The 18,477-nt window shown below is 43.9% G+C and overlaps 1 protein-coding gene across 6 annotated transcripts in view; it reads right to left on the minus strand.

The window, feature by feature from the left end:
- RNF44 (ring finger protein 44) overlaps positions 1–18,477 on the minus strand; it is a 62,125-nt gene that overhangs the window by 23,660 nt on the left and 19,988 nt on the right. Inside the window, exon 1 of one of the 6 annotated variants that reach the window (XM_083488460.1) lies at positions 16,673–17,034. The exons of 4 other annotated variants lie outside the window; for them this stretch is intronic. The gene's annotated coding sequence lies outside the window, so the exon portion shown is untranslated. Of the gene's footprint in view, positions 1–16,189; positions 16,316–16,672; positions 17,035–18,477 lie in introns of those variants that run through there. One more of the 6 variants, XM_083488461.1, reaches the window with a different exon arrangement.

Here is an 18,477-nt window from a genome sequence, read left to right on the forward strand (position 1 = left end):
AAGCATCAACAAAACACTAGGATTAGGAAGTCACACAGGGCAGCAATGTGAAAAACAGCAACAGGGTTACCCTAGTCTAAGCTTCAGGAGAAAGTCCCTTTGCCAAATACACACACACATATATAGACTCAAACCCAGCTACAAGGTAGGCAAGGTGAAGAAAAACGTATGGCAAAGTGATTGATGGCAGACACCGGCTCCCAGCATTGTGGAGGCAGTGGACTGGACTGTTCCCCTAACACTGAATGTAGCCGCCATATTAACCAGGAAGGCAGGTTATAGTAGTCTTATCAGAAAAAAAAATCTAGTTTGATTTGACTCTACAGCATGGGTGCAGTCGTTCTGATCCCATACTTCCACAGGGAACAAAAGGTAAAAAGCCTTGTCCCCCCACTCCCACAAGCCTGCCACATCTTCACAGACCTTCTCCCAGCTGAGCAACGTAGTGCCACTGCATCCCTCAGAGTCATTTCTGATCAGCATATGGAGCAAGTCGGTGCCCTCAATCTTTCAGTGCTGCTGTCAGTGCCCTCAATCTTCCAGTGTCCCCTAATCTTCGGCAATTTGAGCTCAGCAACCTCATCATCTCCTTAATGAGTGCAGGCATGGCCCCAGCCAGGTCCCGAAATTCAGAGCTCCGTGCCCATACCGGGGGTCACCACACTCATTTGCTGAATATATACATACATATATATGCACACACTGAACTGTACTTTCCTCCCAGCCCTGATTGCCATAGAAACCTCCACGCCCAAAGTTTACCAAGCAGATGGATGTTATAAAAAGCAAGCTCTTCCAATGGGTCTGCAGCCCCAAACCCCCTGCTGATCATCTCCCTATGATGCTTGCTAATCAACTTTATTTGCAAACACACACCTAAGAGTCAGACGAAAATGAAAACACTTCTCAAGTGTCCTTGGTCATGGCTTCACATGGCCACAGTTTTTATTTGCCTAGCAAAAACAACCTTCATAGGAGGGTGAAGGATGGTGGAGGGAAGTCACAAGGGTATTTTAATGTTTGTAACCTAGGATGGTAGTGTCTATGTGTTTGTAAATAAAATTTTCTAATTAAAAGGGGGGGGGGAGAGGTCCTCATCATTTTCTTAATGTTTCTTCACTATTAACCCATTTTCTTGGCCAGAAAAACTCCTACAGCGGTGCTTCGCAAGACGAAATTAATTCGTTCCGCGAGTTTTTTCGTCTAGCGAATTTTTCGTCTTGCGAAGCACGGTGTCAGAAAAGTTTTGGGAAAGCTTTAAAAATCACCAAAAACCTCAAAAAAGGCCACCACACCACGTTCTATGAGTTGCTCCTCGAAGTCAAGTTGCAACTGTATTAACGGTGTTAAGAAAAAGGAAACAAACTTGCAAGACGTTTTTGTCTTGCGAAGCAAGCCCATAGGGAAAATCGTCTTGCGAAGCAGCTCAAAAACCGCAAAACCCTTTCGTCTAGCGAGTTTTCCGTCTTGCAAGGCATTCGTCTTGCGGGGCACCACTGTACTGCCTACTGCATGGATGGAGGGTGAGGGGAGACAGAAGAGAGGGCCAGCCCTGTTCAGTGATAAATACCGACAACTTGTTAAACACTGGGTTTATTGTTTAATAAACTAATGCTAAGTGAGTGTTGGCTGGGCACATTGCAGGCTCCCAAAGTGCATGTGAATTTGTGTGAATTGTGTATTTGTATTTCCCCCCTGGCTCTTTTTGTTCAAAAATGTCTCCCAAACACTGTAATCCTAAATTGACCTTGGCAGTGACTAAGTTTATGGTCCAACTTCTTTAACCCTGGTCTTGCAGCTTTCAGAATATGCCCACTGGTGGAAAATCTTTCCCTGTTGAGGGCATTATTCTCTCAAGGGGCTCATCTGCCGTTAGTGGGTAAGGTTCAAGTGAGTGGGGCACCCTTTCCCCCTCCTTGCCAGTCACACTGAGTTAGGCCAAGGGGAAAGGCACATGAGGCTACAAAAGAGTTTAGTGCGCTAGTTCCTGTTTTCAATATACCATATGGACTCCCACTAGATACAAATGCTCTGGTTTTGTTTAGATGGCAAAGGGAAGTAGAAATATATTAATGTTCATTAACTTGTACCACTTGTTTTGAATTTCTGTATTTGAGTTTGTCTGTGCTATATATTAATAAAAACCCCGGTGAAAAAAACTGTGGCCCTGAGGTCATAGATTCCCCACCTCACCCATCTAAATCAGTTAGCTGCAAATTGCTTTTCAGACCACAACACATGCAGTGGTAAAGCTATTTTCTTTATTTTCTTCTTATGGAACTCTTACCAGTGTTGATGCTAGAATCTTCCTGCTTCTTTAATGAACTGATGAATTGATTTTATAATGAATTGTCTGCGGTGTCTCTCCCTGAGACGTGTTTTGTGGAATTATTGTTTTGGGGTTATGCATGGTTTATTAATTATTATTATTATTATTAATTTCTGATTGAAGTGTATTGTATTTTTATGTGCTGTAACCTGTGCTGGGATCTTCTTGCGAAGGACATCTTAAGAAATTTAACAAACTAATAGCAGCAGCAGCAGCAGCAGCAGCAACAACAACATCATAATATTGCCACTCTTCAGTCCATGATTCTGAAGGGAGCATCACAGGAAGTGTTTATAAAAGATAAATGAGGTCGTATAGGCAAGATTTACAGTGCAATGCTGTAGACTGAATAACAAATCTGTCACATACTTGAGGTTGTGTGTGGACCTTCAGTTCGGCCACTATTATGATATGTTGGCAGCAAAGTGCCTTGACCACATTCTCCAGCAGGCATTCCATGACTGAAGGCCATCCCCACTTTCTTTCTACATGCAAAATCTGAACTGTCTTACAAAAAGTCCAGGCTGTTTATCCATTGACTCCAATATGGTCTACTCTAACTGGCCATGGTTTTCTAAGGTCTCCAAGCAGAGGTAGGTGTCTCCCATCACTAGTTACCTGATCGTTTTAACTAGAGGTGCCAGGGACCGAACACCCACGGATATTCCATGCAAAGCATGGGCTCTACCACCAAACTATGGCCCCATACTCCTGGGCTCTGCTTTCTGCCTAGCTGATCAGGTGGCGAAGAGTACCTATAGCCAGCTGAGGTTGGTGTGCCAGCCATGCCCACTGCTGAGGGAAGACCTGGCCACAGAAAGAGATTATTTATTAAAATAATTCATATATACTAGTTAATGCAGTAGCTTCTAAGCAGTGTGCAATGGGAGACATCATATATCACACACTTAACTAAGTTCAGAGAAAATTCACTTAAAATGTCTGCATATTTTAATGTAAGTCTTCACATGCCTTCATTAGATTCAGGTTGGATTACCGCAACACATCCTACATGGGGCTACCTTTAAAAAGTCTCTGGAAACCCCAGCTGGTCCAGAATGCACCTGCAAGGATGTCAGTGGGTGCTCAGGTAGCTCAGTTGGTTTGGGTGTGGTGCTGACAATGCCAAGGTTGCAGGTTTGATTCCCAAAAGGGACAGCTGCATATTCTTGCATTGCCGGAGGTTGGACCAAATGATCCTCGAGGTCCCTTCCAATGCTGTGATTCTATGAGCTATCCTGTTCTATGTCCATGGCATCATTTACACGGCTGCACTCCTTAGCAATACGCTTCTAGGCATAATTCAAAGTGTTGGTGATTACCTTTAAAGCTCTAAATGCTTAGATCTTAGGAACTCCTCTTTCCATATCATTCTGCCCGTTCCCTTTTCTGTGTCCCACCTAGGCTGGACACAGGGATGAGAGGAGAGGCCCTCTTTGTAGCTGCACTTAAGATTATGGAACAAACACTTTGCCCTGTGAAGCATGGATGGCCCACTCCCTTGCTCCCCCCCTTAAAATAACTTCTTAATGTTGCTATTTAGTAATATAAAAAGGAAATGATGAATTTTAAAAAGCCATAATAAGGAGCAGATAGCATGTAATGCAACAGAAGTACTGAAAGTAGCCTGAGCATGGCATGCAAATGGTGTGAGGGTAATCCCAAGCAATCATTTCAGAAGGACAGATGAACGTGTATTGGTGTATTTGAGAGACACAAATGTTCTGCACAGGGATGGATCTAAGCTAAGCCAATCAAACTTGGTTCCCATTAGTTCCCTTGCTGTTTTTCCTCAGTTACGTAAGACAGTTTTGCTCTGCCAGGTCTTTGTTGTGTGTGGCAGATAATGCAACGGCTGTTCCCGTCTCCTTGATTTATTCTTTTTTAATATTGCTTTTATTAAACAGCAATTTCAAATGTTGTAAACTGCCGAGCGGAACATTTGCACCAGAAGAAGAGGACATTAAATATCTAACTTGATCCCCCCCCAACACAGGGATTTGAGGGTGCACAAGAGGAAGTATGTCCTAGTGCATAAGTGCTGGCATAAAGCAAGGGCAGCCAAAGTTGTGCCACCCAGATGTTGCTGGACTAAAACTCCAAGCATCCCCAGCCAACATAGCCAATGGTCAGGGATGATGGATGCACAACATTGGAGGGCACCATGTTAGCAATATATGGATTAAGACAAAGACACTGCCCCAAAATAACAAAAATAATAATCACAAGAATAATTCTGCTTCCTTTATTTTACATCTGTAAAAAGTGGAATGGCATAAACCTCCTATGTGTTACAGAGCACTTGATTTATAGATTTAAAAAAGCAATCTGCACATATTATAAGGAAGAGACAGCCCCCACCTCTCTCAAACAACGAGGATCATCTGCATCTTGTTGAAAAATCTCATGCCAACAGCCTTTAGCATAGCATCCCTATATATTAATCATACATACATCTCACTAATTATGCAAGGCTATGTGAGCATCACCATCTGCCCCAACAACAATGCCCACATGAGAAGCATGATTCACCCCCAGAGGCTCACACCACAGGGGACAGAGCTACTCACAGATCTCACTCAAGAATGATTTTCAAAGCCTTCTTCAAGGGATAGGAACAGAAATCATCATCCTCTCTGGAAAAAAGAGAGAGTCAACAATTGCCTACCAGTTGTTGTTGGACTGCAGCTCCCACCAGTCCCAACCAACGTGATTGTGTCAAGGATGATGGGAGCTGGAATCCAACAACATATGGAGGGTAGCGTATTGGCCAACCCAGCAGTCAGGAGGATGGCAAGTCTCAAGAAGAACACTTGTTCCTTAGAATAAGCTGAAGGTGCTACTGCCCATCTAGCTTCAGAGAGAAGGACCTCTCCTTGACATTTGTTGAAGGAAAAAACAGGAATGCAGGAGACAGTTGGCTCAGCAGAGACACCCACTTCAACCCATCCTGCAAGCAAATAGCTCCTTAAACCCTCCTTCTGGATATCTCTTGTACACTACAATATAGCTTCCTGGATCATGCATGATTAGTTTTGAAGGTTTCTGGCACCACAGGTCCTCTACCCACTGTAGTTAGACTGCTGCTGAAATCAGTCACAACATGCCAAGCTACACCCTTCCACAAGCAAATGGGGTTATTACAGTGTAGGAAGCATGGTGTATAAATTCAGAAAAATAAATATATGACATTTCACCAGAGAACAGGGTCTGGGAACCTTTTTCAGACATAAGGTTGCATTCCTTTGTTTGTGACCTTCTGGGGGCCCAGAATGTTTGTGGCGTGGGAAACAAAGGCAAAAGCAAGCAGAGCAATGGAGACAGCTATTAACTTCTGTGCACATCCAGCCACGCAAAAGTCTACACCACACCTCTTCATCTTCCATCCAGGCAAGCAAGTGGCCTCATCACAGCTGCTCAGGAACACATTCCAGCCAGGCAAAAGCCCTCAAGGAGAGTGCAGAATCGGGCAGAGGAGAGGGTGAGGCCTTGGGAGTCTCTCAAGGGCCAAAGAGAAAGGCTTGGAGGCTGCACCTGCCCCCCCCCCCGGCCTGAGGCTCCCCACCTCTACCATAAAAACATCCATGAATTTCCACCTCTCTCTCCCATTTCTCCCACATATGAACATCCATGTCCATTGCTCACTACCTTCTGCAGGATATGAAGAGTTCCCTAAAGGAGCTCCCCTCATAACACTACTGGTCTCTCAAAGCCAAGTTATATTTGCAGCCCCCACTACAACACACACATAGAGAAATGGCAACCAGGGCAGGCATTCTTTTACACACACTTCTGAAGAAGTGTCCATGCACACGAAAACTCATACCAATAACTAACTTAGTTGGTCTCTAAGGTGCTACTGGAAATATTTATTATTTTATTTTGTTTTGTTTTGACTATGGCAGACCAACACAGCTACCTACCTGTAACTAGAACTATGGAAAGTACCACATTGAGCCGCATGAAATGGAAGTCCATCAACCTCACTAAGAAACTTGCACAGGTACAGACTGACATCTTCTTTCTGACTAAATGCAAGAACCTGAACATTATACCTAAGGGTCTTAGAATTAAGAACCCTCTACAATCTACTTATTCTACATAACTGAAGAAGTGTGCATGCACACGAAAGCTCATATTAATAACTAACTTAGTTGGTCTCTAAGGTGCTACTGGAAGGATTATTTTATTTATTTTATTTTGTTTCAATACACACACACACACATACACACACACCCCTACCTCTGACTCAGGTGCCCCAACTTCGTAAAACTATGGATCTGTTATTCTATTACTGATCAATTAGACCCCAATCTTACCTCTGTTGGTTAAGAACATAAGACGATCCCTTTTGGATGAGGTCAAACACCCATCTAGTCCAACATTCCGTTCTCCGAGTGGCCAACCAGATGTCTATGGAAGTCCTCAAGCAAAGACTGTGCAACAGTGCTCTCCTCACCTGCAACTAGTATTCAGAGGAAGGTGCTCTTCTATAATAATTATTCTGCTGCTGGCAACTGGGGACAGGGTCTCTAACAGGCAGCAGAAAGCTTGGAATGCCCCTCTTAACGCCCACCTCTTGTGGATCATTTTTTTCATACCCCTAATGCTTAGGACAGCTATCTCGTACCAACTGCTATGTCTGCACTGCATTACAAAAACAGGACAATACTCAAGTGTTGCAGCAAGCTCAGGCCAACATCTCATACATGCCAGTGGAAAAACAAAGGTACCAACCTTTTCAGTACCTGCCTGGAACAGATTACAGTATTATAGCTGAGAGTTTGTGATGTTAAAGGTCCCACATGAATACTCTGTAACAACACACTAAACTCAAGGAGGCCGCCAATGCAGTTATAATAGATTTGGGGGAAAGGATTTAAAATGACCACTTGTCTGAAAGACAGAGGCTATAAAAGTTCGCCCAGTTATCCAACCTAGACCTTCTGGTTCAGCTGGAACACACAAGCAAGACAAGCAGCATATGGAGATGATGGCCTGTCTTGCTGATCAGCGTTGTCCTAGCCATCTGTCTGCAGCCACCTGTTGTCTTCTGGACTTATTGAATAAGAACATGCTTTGGGGGGGGGGCATCCTACACAGACCTGTGCTGTCTCTAGGACAGCAGGACAGCAGTCAACAAACACAGGGATGACCAATCAGAGAAAGAAATATTTATTTGCTAAAAACAAACCAACCAACCCTGAGATCACAATCCTGCTCTTAACAAGGGAGCTGCAAAGTGAAGAGAACTACACATAAATGCCCTTGCAACACCACAATACAGTTAGTCATCACACTGTACTGTCAAAGGTAAACAGCTCCAATGTTGGGGCAGAGATAGGAAGTGCAGCAGCTGCAACATGCATGGCCATGTGCAGCTCACAAACGGTTGTAGAAAAATCATGGGAGCAGCAACAGCAGCAGTTATGTGCCCTTTTCATACTTGCAGGGCAAATTCCACATTACGTTGAAAACTTGAGCATCAACTTAAAGTTTTCATACAACCCTGCAAATTTTCCGGCTTTGGATCCAATCAACCACGGTACCTTTCCAGACCAGCTTTTTGGAATGGAAACTGAGGCACATGTTGGCCATGTTCAGATAATAAGCCAAGATACAACTGCGCCTTTTGCCAACGCATACACTTTGCCACATGAGCAAACCAAGCAGAAGTCTTCAATCAACCATGCTTTCTTCTTTCCTCCAAATTGGGAAATGATGGTTGTTCACTAAGAAATAAGCCAGGATATTAAAACATGATTTGAAGGTGCCTTAATATCTTAGCTTCTTCTGAAGCTGGCAACCAGTTTACCAGTCTGGGTGAAACAAAAAAACTATCAGTGGAATTCAACATAGGGCTAAGTGGGGTATATATAAAGGGAATGAAGACCACTCACAGTGGGATTCTTCCCCCTTCTCTTCCTTCCTGTGACCCCTAAACCTGTTATGGTGGTTTCCCCGGTCTTTGAGATCTGATTTTTCTTTGGGGGGGGGGAGTCCCACTGCTTAGTTGAATGTCACTCTCTGTTTAAATAGAGGTTTCCTGGTTTACCTGTAGAGGGTTTATGCTTGAGCAAAAGACCTTTTCATACCTCAGGCTAATAATGCCAGTGACCAATTATTGTCTAAAAGTAATCAGAATTACACTTCTTTTGAAGCAACCACACTACTACCTTGTTTCTAGATGCAATTCAAGGCACTGGTTTTGCCTCCAAAGCCCCAAATGGTTTGGGTCCTGGTTACCACAGGGAGTGCCTCTTCTTACTTTTTGCCTTCCCAAAATTTGGGATCACCCAATGGGTCATATAGACGAATACTACTTTGTATGGAAACAAGGTATTTTTCTGCACTCTCCATCACAATAAAAATTAATTTCAAGATGACTTACAAGTTAGAAATGCATTCAACACCCAACCAAAAACAATTCCCTCAGAGAATTAACCTTGTTCTTGCTGCACTGCGTTTCTTTTAGTTTTTGTATCATTTCTGGTTTCTTTTCAATCGGCAATTTAATAGTTTTATCAGTTGGTTTTATTCATTTAAGTAAGATATACAGAATGCTTCATCAAAAAAAATATCCAAGCGGTTTACATAAAATAACATTAAATGTTTATTTTAAAATGCAGGTAAAAGTCACAGATTTTTTTTTTTTTAAAGCATGCATAATAAAGTTACATGTCTGGGCAGGCTTACTGAAACAATTAATTTTTTGGGCAGTCTACTAAAATACAACAGTGAGGGCATATCTATATTCAATACATCTTTGTACATTATATTTGTATACAATATATGTAATGTATTTGCAGAGAAAATACTTAAAATGTATATTGTACACCACTTTGGGAACATGAGTTGAAAAGGTCTCTTCAAAATTATTTAAATAAATTGAACAAAAATGCCTCATTTCCATTCCTGGCTTGTGCTGGACAATCCTGTATATATGAGGCTGTCCTGTACCAAGTCAGACCTTTGGTCCATCAATTTCAGTATGGTCCACACCACGGAGGAGGAACCTCAGGCCTGAGGGGCCAAATGCAGTTCTGTAGGCCTCTCTACATGGTCCGGGCCACATGCCTCACAGGACCTACTCCGTACCCTGCGTGTTTCTGCTTGGTTGAAGTCCTGGAATTTTGATGATGACACTTGCTTGACTAGATGGGAGACAAGGAGGGAGTGTGAATGTGTTCAGAAGCTAGCCTACTGTACAAAGGTGCATTTGGCACCTTCATCATACAGCTTCCTGTGAATGCTGAAGATGCATGGTTTTTACTCTGACTTTTCACACTTCAGGCATGGATTTCTAGGGCCCACCTTATTTATGGTTTAAAAATATTTTTTTAATATTGTGTTTTAATGCTGTGAACTGCCCTGGGACCTTAGGCTGAAGGGCAGGTTATTATTAATAATATGTTATTATTAAATATAATAATAATAATAATAATAATAATAATAATAATAATAATAATAATAATAGTAATAATAATAATAATAATAATAATTTACATCCAATACTCTGCCCAGTTTTGTCTCTAGCTCCATCCAACACTGGAATGTGGCCCTCAGAAGATTGTGCATCCCTTGGACTAAAAGGTTTAACAGTCTTCCAATGTTTCAGGCAGGGTTCTCTACCTTCTACATGGGAAGCAGATGTTGTACCATTGAGCTCCAACCCTTCTCCCGTCTATTCAGCACCAAGTCCACCCGAGTTACATTGGACTTACTCCCAAATAAGTGCTATAGGACAGGGGTCAGCAACCTTTTTCAGCCGTGGGCTGGTCCACCGTCCCTCAGACCATGTGGTGGGCCGGACTATATTTTGAAAAATAAAATAAAAATGAATGAACTATGCCCCACAAATAACCCAGAGATGCATTTTAAATAAAAGGACACATTCTACTCATGTAATAACATGCTGATTCCCGGACCATCCGCGGGCTGGATTGAGAAGGTGATTGGGCCGCATCCGGCCCCTGGGCCTTAGGTTGCCTACCCCTGCTATAGGATCACAATTTGCATCTCCCTACTATGGTCCATGAGGCTCATGGCAACAGAGAACTGAATTATTTCCCCTCTGTGCAGGGTTCAAAATTAGCAGGGAGCCAAGTGCATTTTGCGCCTGGCTGATACTCAAGGATTACTGAAACGTATTTGCTTTGACGCCTCAAAGTATATGTTAAGGATAGACAATATGTTAAGGAGTTTAACAATAAAGAGTAGAGTGTTTTTAAAACTGAAGTATGGTACCAATATTTTTATTGTAAATACCAAATTAAACATGTATTAACAATTTCTGCTAAAAATGTGATATTAACAATGTGCCACTTATGTGTATTGCGTATTTACTCAAGCTTATCAAAACAATAAATAAAAAGTGTTGCTGACACCACCCCCCCCCCAGTGGTGACTAGACATTCTGTTTTGGCACCCACAACCCAGGTCCCAGGAGTCATTCTAGCTTTTCTATCCCAGTTTCTAACACCGCCTCTGTGACTTCAGCCCCAACAATGCCAATCTGTGGTATGAAGTGCTGTACTGTAAAGTGAAATATCCCACTAGGGTCTGCGACATTCAATTCTAATAGCTGGTTAACTCCGCTTGATAGTTATTTTCCTCTTCTGAGCTCAGATACACCCACAACTGAGTCATTTCACAGAATTCAGAGATGGTCTTAGACATTTTTGCATTTTGTGGGGTGGATGGTGGGGGAGAAAATGGCCTGAAAATGCTCTTTTGCTGATTGAAACAACTGTTCCCACATTGCTTTAAGTGCAAAAGCCATAGTAGAAAGCAAATACCAACTTCCTTAGCCCAGTACATCTGAGGTAGGATTGATCATCACATTATTTCAGGACTAACATGGACACCAAAAATGGTGCAGAATGGATCTCTTTGTTAACTGCCCCTGTCTATTATTTGCCTTTGCTTGTAACTGTTTGCACCTTTTATTCCTCATTCCAGTTTTCCCAGATTCAATCACTATTTCTCACTCTGTCTTAAATTACAGGCTTGGACATCTAGAACGGAAAGCAATTTTTACAGAAGAGAAACTTCTGCTGTTGCTTGGGAGAAGCCAGTTGAAACCATTCAAAATTTAAAAGGAGGCCCTTTGAAAATGCATCTGATGTGCTTCATGCATCTCTCTTGAAAGTGAAACATATCACACACACCCTGCATTTTCTGCCTTACACTTCTGAGGCCTCCAGTTCCACTTGCTTCAGTGGTGCAATACAATAACCTGGGGTCAGCTCTACGGTGCTGTGTGTGCTTTCCAGAAAACTTTGAATTGGGAAATTAGGATAATTTACTCAGGGTAGTTTTCAGTTTGTGTTCTAAGGTAAACATGCTTATTATACCCGCATTTAGCAAATTGGAATTGCCGTGCTTGTCTAACATTTATTTGCAACTCACATCCATTCATGCTTATGAATGAACTTATTAAATGGAAGATTTTCTGCAAAAATTTAGTGGTACCGCAAGTTACATATGCTTCAGGTTACAGACGCTTCAGGTTACAGACTCCACTAACCCAGAAATACAGTGATACCTCAGGTTAAGTACTTAATTTGTTCTGCAGGTCTGTTATTAACCTGAAACTGCTCTTAACCTGAAGCACCCCTTTAGCTAATGGGGCCTCCTGCTGCGCCGCCAGAGCACGATTTCTGTTCTCATCCTGAAGCAAAGTTCTTAACCCGAGGTACTATTTCTGGGATAGCGGAGTCTGTAACCTGAAGCATATGTAACCTGAAGCACATGTAACCTGAGGTACCACTGTAGTACCTCGGGTTAAGAACTTTGCTTCAGGATGAGAACAGAAATCGTGCAGCGGTGGCGCAGCGGCAGCAGGAGGCCCCATTAGCTAAAGTGGCGCTTCAGGTTAAGAACAGTTTCAGGTTAAGACCTCCGGAACGAATTAAGTACTTAACCCGAGGTACCACTATATTAAGCACTGGAAAATGTTCTAGAACGTTTTTACACCATATCACTGGCTCTACAAATTGCATTTACAGCCTCAACATATCGGTTTGCAAACATCCAAACACACATTTGTCTTCCATGTAATCAAAATATTCATTTCTTCCATGTTCATATTTGATTCCATGTGCAAAAGCGAGGTTGCATGTACAGCAATCTTATAAATAAGTCAACAATGGTTATTTTTTATAGTCTGAGTTTCCAGACAGCATTTGCAATCTATCAACATCCTGAAACAAAAAACAACCAATTATCTTTGATTTTGCAAAAACCTTCCTACCTAAGAGGCTCTTACTTTCCACAGGCAAGCAAGCAAGTGGCTATTTGCAAGCTTAGTTTATATCGGTCACTATCCAGACAGGCTATTGTGGCTCAGAAAAAAATGCCCATTTTAACAAAAATACTATTATCAACCCATGATGAAACTGCTGCCTGCATTTTTGCTTGAATGACATGAAGACTTTGTTTAATGCAAATCAAGAACTAAAATTCTAGAGCCTGGAAAGCCAAATTTCCCTGACTTCAAAACAAATAGAATCAATTGTCCAAATAATACATTCCACGCAAATGTTATTGGATTATCCAGTTTAATACATCAAACGGCAACTCCATTTAGTATCAGAGGAAAGGGTAACAGGATGAGACATTGTCATACTCAACCGTAACTGCAAATAGCACAACAGAGAAAAAACAGAAACTTCCTTCCAGTTCTAATGTACAGGTGAGGAGACAGCAGGAAAAAAGGCTATTTATGACAGGGATTCTTAGAGAACTCTGTAGGGTGGAAAAGTTGCCCACCATGCCATGCCACTTTTATTTCCACCAAAAAGCTGTCCATCAAGTGCATCTCCCAGACACACTCAAAGTCTTTTAACAAATATCAGTCTTCAATTTTATAAACATCTCTCAGTACTCACAAGGAATAGGTAAAGGACCCCTGGACAGTTAAGTCCACTCAAATTTGACTATGGGGTGCGGCACTCACCTTTGCTTTTCAGGTCGAGGGAGCTGGCGTTTATCCGCAGACAGCTTTGACTAAACCACTTCTGGGTGACGAGTGCCAGAGTGCACAGAAACGCCATTTACCTTCCTGCTGCAGCAGTACCTATTTATCTACTTGCACTGGTATGTTTTCGAACTGCTAGGCTGGCAGGAGCTGGGACAAAGCAACAGGAGCTCACCCCGTCATGCAGATCCGAACTGCTAACCTTACGATCAGCAAGCCCAGGAGGCTCAGTGCTTTAGACCACAGCGCCACATGAGTCCCTAAACACAAGGAGTAAAACTGTTTCAATGCTGGGGAAAATCTGCCACTAGAAAAAAACAACAACAACAAAAAACCCAAGAAAAAGACGTAGTGAGGCCCTGCAGTCCCATGGCAGCAGATAACCAGTGTTTTTCTCTTTGCTGCAAGTGAGGGTTGACAACAGGAATTCTATAGACATTGCTGCCTGTAGCTGCTTTGGGGATTGGAATCCACTACTAGCATAAGGAGGCTTCTTTCAACGACACACTGAGCAGCAATAATGTCATGGGGCAACTATATACAATATTGAGTGGAGCACAGAAACTTCAGGAGGCTTCCTGAGTTGGAAGCGAGATGACTAAGGATTCTGCCTCGCTTTGTCTATACTTCCAAAGGGACCAAGCTAACTTAAATTAAATACTTTTCTTCTAACACATTAATTGTGCATTTTCTCCACCATGTTACTACTCATCTAGCAATGATGTTCTCCAGCTCCAGACAACCAGTTCCCTTCACTGTAACCTCTCTGAATGTAGCACAGTCCTCACATGCTTTTATATCACCAATAGTGAACACTTATAATATCCCTATGCCTAAGGGTATGGCTATTCATGCCCAGAACAGAAAATCTGCTTTGTATGATGTGTCGTTTAAAAAAATGTTACTGGACCTCATGATTGCAGATACACTTCTAGATACGCCAATAAATTTTCAACAGATGTTAATAACAACTTATGAAAGGAATTCAGCCACTCTATTCCTTGCACAATTCAATGCCTCCCTGGCACATTTCACTTGTGCTTCACCAGCCTACATCTTACTCCTAACAAAACAAAAATTCAAAGTAGCAAAAAAAAAAAAAAAAAGAGCATTTAAAATAGTTATTATGTAAGTTGATGCACGCAAAATCCTGTACATTTATATCATATCTTCTAACAAACAGCTTTGAGCTGGGCAGAATTTGGGCCTCCTTAGTTTGGCTCCCCCTCCAAAAAAACTCCAAGTCCTAACTTTGGCTTCTCAGCTCTCTCTCTCCTTCCGTCTCACATCACAATGTAAACAGATTCTTCCATGATGAACCAAGACTCTTCGCTTCTGCCACCTGCAGAAACCTCCCACTTTAATCTGATCTACTTCCAAAAGTTAGCCAAAAATGTCTTTGCTTCCTGAGTATGTTTTCTATGCCCACTTCTGCTTTCAACACACTCCTTTTCTTTGTAGAACAGATGGGGGTGGAAAGAGCTACAGTGGTTATAGTGTATTGACCAGGGTCTAGGAGAGCTGGTCTCAAATTCCCACTTATCAGTGAAGCTCATGGGCGACCTTGGGCCAGTCATTTTCTCTACGTATAACCTACTTCACAGGGTGGTTGAGAGGATAAGCATGAAATGCCGTTTCAGTGCTCACGGGCAACAGCAGACACAACAAGCTTTGGGGGCACTATTCTGAGTGGGAATTGAGAGAGGTCCCTAAGCTCCCTTCTTATCTAAGAAGCAAAATTGTGAAAGGAACAAATACACTCTGAAATAAGGCCTAACAAAACTGCCCTATCATTGCACACACCACCAGCGGGGACTGTGGCAGCAATACTCCTTTAAACACTCACAAGTAAGGAAGCCATGGGACAGGACTCCTTAAGAAGAAAAATACAAGAAAAGGAGAAAACCCAACCCTTTACTATGCACATGAGATAAACGGGAACATCATCAGAAAGCCAGTTCGAGTTTTAACTACTGCCCTCAAAGTACTAGGAAGCGTATTCAGGCAAGCCTAGAATTAATAGTTCCTGCTTCTTTTGCACCACTGCTCACTTTCATTCTCCACTTCACCTTCAGGAACTTGTTCTTAGAACACAGACACCGGATCATCATTATCAGACACAATGGGGATCCAGAACAAACGGGCCAGTTTTCCCGTTTGGAATATTGTCATTTCCCCAGACAGCTGCCAACTCCTGTTCAGAACACATTCAGCACTTTAATTACCGCACTGCTATTACTGGGCTTACTCCAGACCGCTGGACAGAACACAGGCGAGGCAATGCAGTTTATTTTAATCCGCGGGTATTGTACATTTTCCTCTTTCCTCTGTACCCTCCACCCCTTGCTTTGCTCTGCCTTTTGCAAAAACACACCCACTTACCCACCCAAAATCATTTTAATGTGCTTTGGCCTTTGTAATTCTTGGTATCGAGACCCCAAAGGGAACAATTCCCCTCCCGCTTGGAGGACCTAACAATTGGGAATCGATCCGTTTGTGCCAAGGTTGGGGATCTGTAACTTTAAGAGCAGCGAGATCACAGGCCATGTGCTCCGTGCGAAACAAAAGCAATAACAAAGAGAGCGGAGGAAGCCTCGTCCTCCGGCCTGCCCCAGCCAAAACGGAAAAACAACGGGAAGGACAAGCAAGAGGAGCGAGGAAGAGGAGCACACACAAAGCCCCAATCCTACCCCCTGGTAGCAGATCCCAAGAAGGAGCCCCCCCCCCGCAAGTCCCGCAGAAAGAAACCAACCTCCTCGCCGCTATCAGACAAAGGCATCAACAACATCGGAAAGGAGCAGCACGTGTCACTGAAGCAGGAGAGGCTGCCCTCCTCCTCCCCGCCTCAGCTGAACTCCCAGCAAGCCAGCACCCCTTACCTCGGAGTCACAATCGCCTCTTCCTTAGCCAGGAGGAAAAAAGACAGAGGAAACCGGGCCTTTGAGGGGGTGAGCGGGCTTAAGGGCTATTTCGCTATGAGGAACAAGGAAGGTGCCGCTCACCTTCTGCAAGGAAGGGGAGAGGACGACCTTAGTTGCATCCCCCTCCCCCGTCGCTGCAGGTGCAACACACCATCAAAGGCGAGGAAATGCCCCGGGCTGTGTGGTGTTGGAGGGAAGCCGCAGTTTGCAAGACTGGCCCACCCATGCCTCCCCACCCCCCGGAATTGCCGAGCAGCACCCGGACTGGCTTTTTATTTATTGAGTGTGGCTTAAGAGGGCTTGATCCTCCGAAGCTTTGCAGCTCAACTGTCCAAGCTGCACGACCACCACCCCCTTCTTCTCTTTCTCTCCTCCCACCCCATGCACCGCCAGCTTGCGGCTGAATGCATGCAATCACACCCCTCCGCCCCCGGGACCTACCTGCTCGGCTGGCTGCTCGGGGTGCAAATGCACCTAAATCACACACACCCCTCTTCTTTTTTGTCTGTTCGTGGGCGCCTGCTCTGGGCTCTGGGCCCGCGCCCCCTCCCCCGCCGCCGCGGCTGTTTCCGGTCGCTTCTTTTGTTTTCTTCTACGCTCGGGGCGAGCGGCGACCCTCCCTGAGCTCCCAGCTGAGCCGGGCGAGGTAGGAAGAGGGTGCCCCTGGCCCCAGGGTCTCTGGCCCTTTAAGAACCGCCCGCGCCGCCAGGGTGTAACAAACGGCGCATTTTATTCACAACATTCGGAGCTGGGAAAGAAGAGAGAGGGAAGAGCGCGCACGCGCGCCGGCCTCCAGCAAGCCGAGGGCGGGAGCGCGGGCCCGGGTTACGGACACGTGACCAGGCGCGCCGCCGCGCCTCCCTCCCCAGCCACAGGCCATCTTTGCGCAGCCGCGCTGCCGTCGCCGGAATCAGCTGCACGCGGCAGCAGCGGGACTTGCAGCTTGAAGAGGAGGTGTTAGGATGGAGCCATGGCAACTGGGGACGGAGCCTGGAACACGTTTGGGATACGGTGTGCCCAAGGTGGGGGCGGGGGCCAGGGCCAGGGAGAGCAGAGCAAGGAAATTCACGGTGCAACTTTGTAATAAAGAAAGGAAAGGTGGTGGGACAGGGGTGGACTTTGGTAATATGGCGAGGAACTGTGGCCCACAAAAGTTTACACCACGATAAATTTCCTAGTCTTCTAAGATGCCACAAGACTGTTATACTTCCATAAGAGGCACAGTGCTCACTATCAACCACGCACTAGAGCAGCAACCTCTAAAGATCGCAGCTCCTAGGGAATCATCGCATTGGCACTCTGCTACCCCGTCTTCCTTGAAGCAGAAAAGCAACAGCGGCAACAAGGTAAGGTGTTACAACTCGGGTAGTCTCAGAAAGAGGAGGAGAACCAGGAGGGATCAGTTGCATAAACAGTGCATGCAGCCATCAGATTGCTTTCTGATATAATGTTCCTCTGAGCAAGTGTAGTAAGCCTCCCTCACAAAAAAGATGCTAGTTATCCTTGCAGGCCAGAAAGCATTATTTCCCAGTGGCCCAAGTACTTTTTTTGTTAGCAGCAAGAACCCATTCTTACCTAGGCTTGGTTGGTACCCTTTGGGCTTTGTCCCCAACCCCCAGCCAATTGCTTATACCTCATGGGCTGAGCCAGCCCCAATCTACACAACAATACAATACAATACAATACAATACAATACAATACAATACAATACAATACAATACAATACAATACAATACAATACAATACAATACAATACAATACAATACAATACAATACAATACAATACAATACATGTCTGGGGACAAGAGGGTGCACTCCAGCATTAGAGCTGAAACAATTCTCAGAGGGGTAGTCATGTTAGTTTGCTGCAGCAAAAGCAGCAAATATTTTTATGGCTCCATAAAGACTTCTAAGAAAATGTCATGGCATAACAATTTGTGAGCTGAAATTGACATATTATGCATAATGTGTAATCCTCAGTTGCAGGTATATGCCCACATGCTTGTAAGGAGGAAGAATTAAGCAGCGGGGTCAGGAGGAGATGAACTGCAAGAAATATTGATAGTGGTACTTCAATCAGAACAAGGGTTGATGCAAAATAAGCACAGTGCTGTTAAAAGAGATGTGATATGTGGTGAAAAAAAATCATATTGACAGTGCTGATACACTACATGGGTACACTACACAGTGGGTGACATCCAGCAGTTGTTACACCTAAGAGTAGGTCTGCTGATTGATGAGTACTA

The sequence above is a fragment of the Podarcis liolepis genome, assembly GCF_965112155.1.
Source record: "Podarcis liolepis genome assembly, chromosome: 2".
NCBI classification, from domain to species: Eukaryota; Metazoa; Chordata; class Lepidosauria; order Squamata; family Lacertidae; genus Podarcis; species Podarcis liolepis.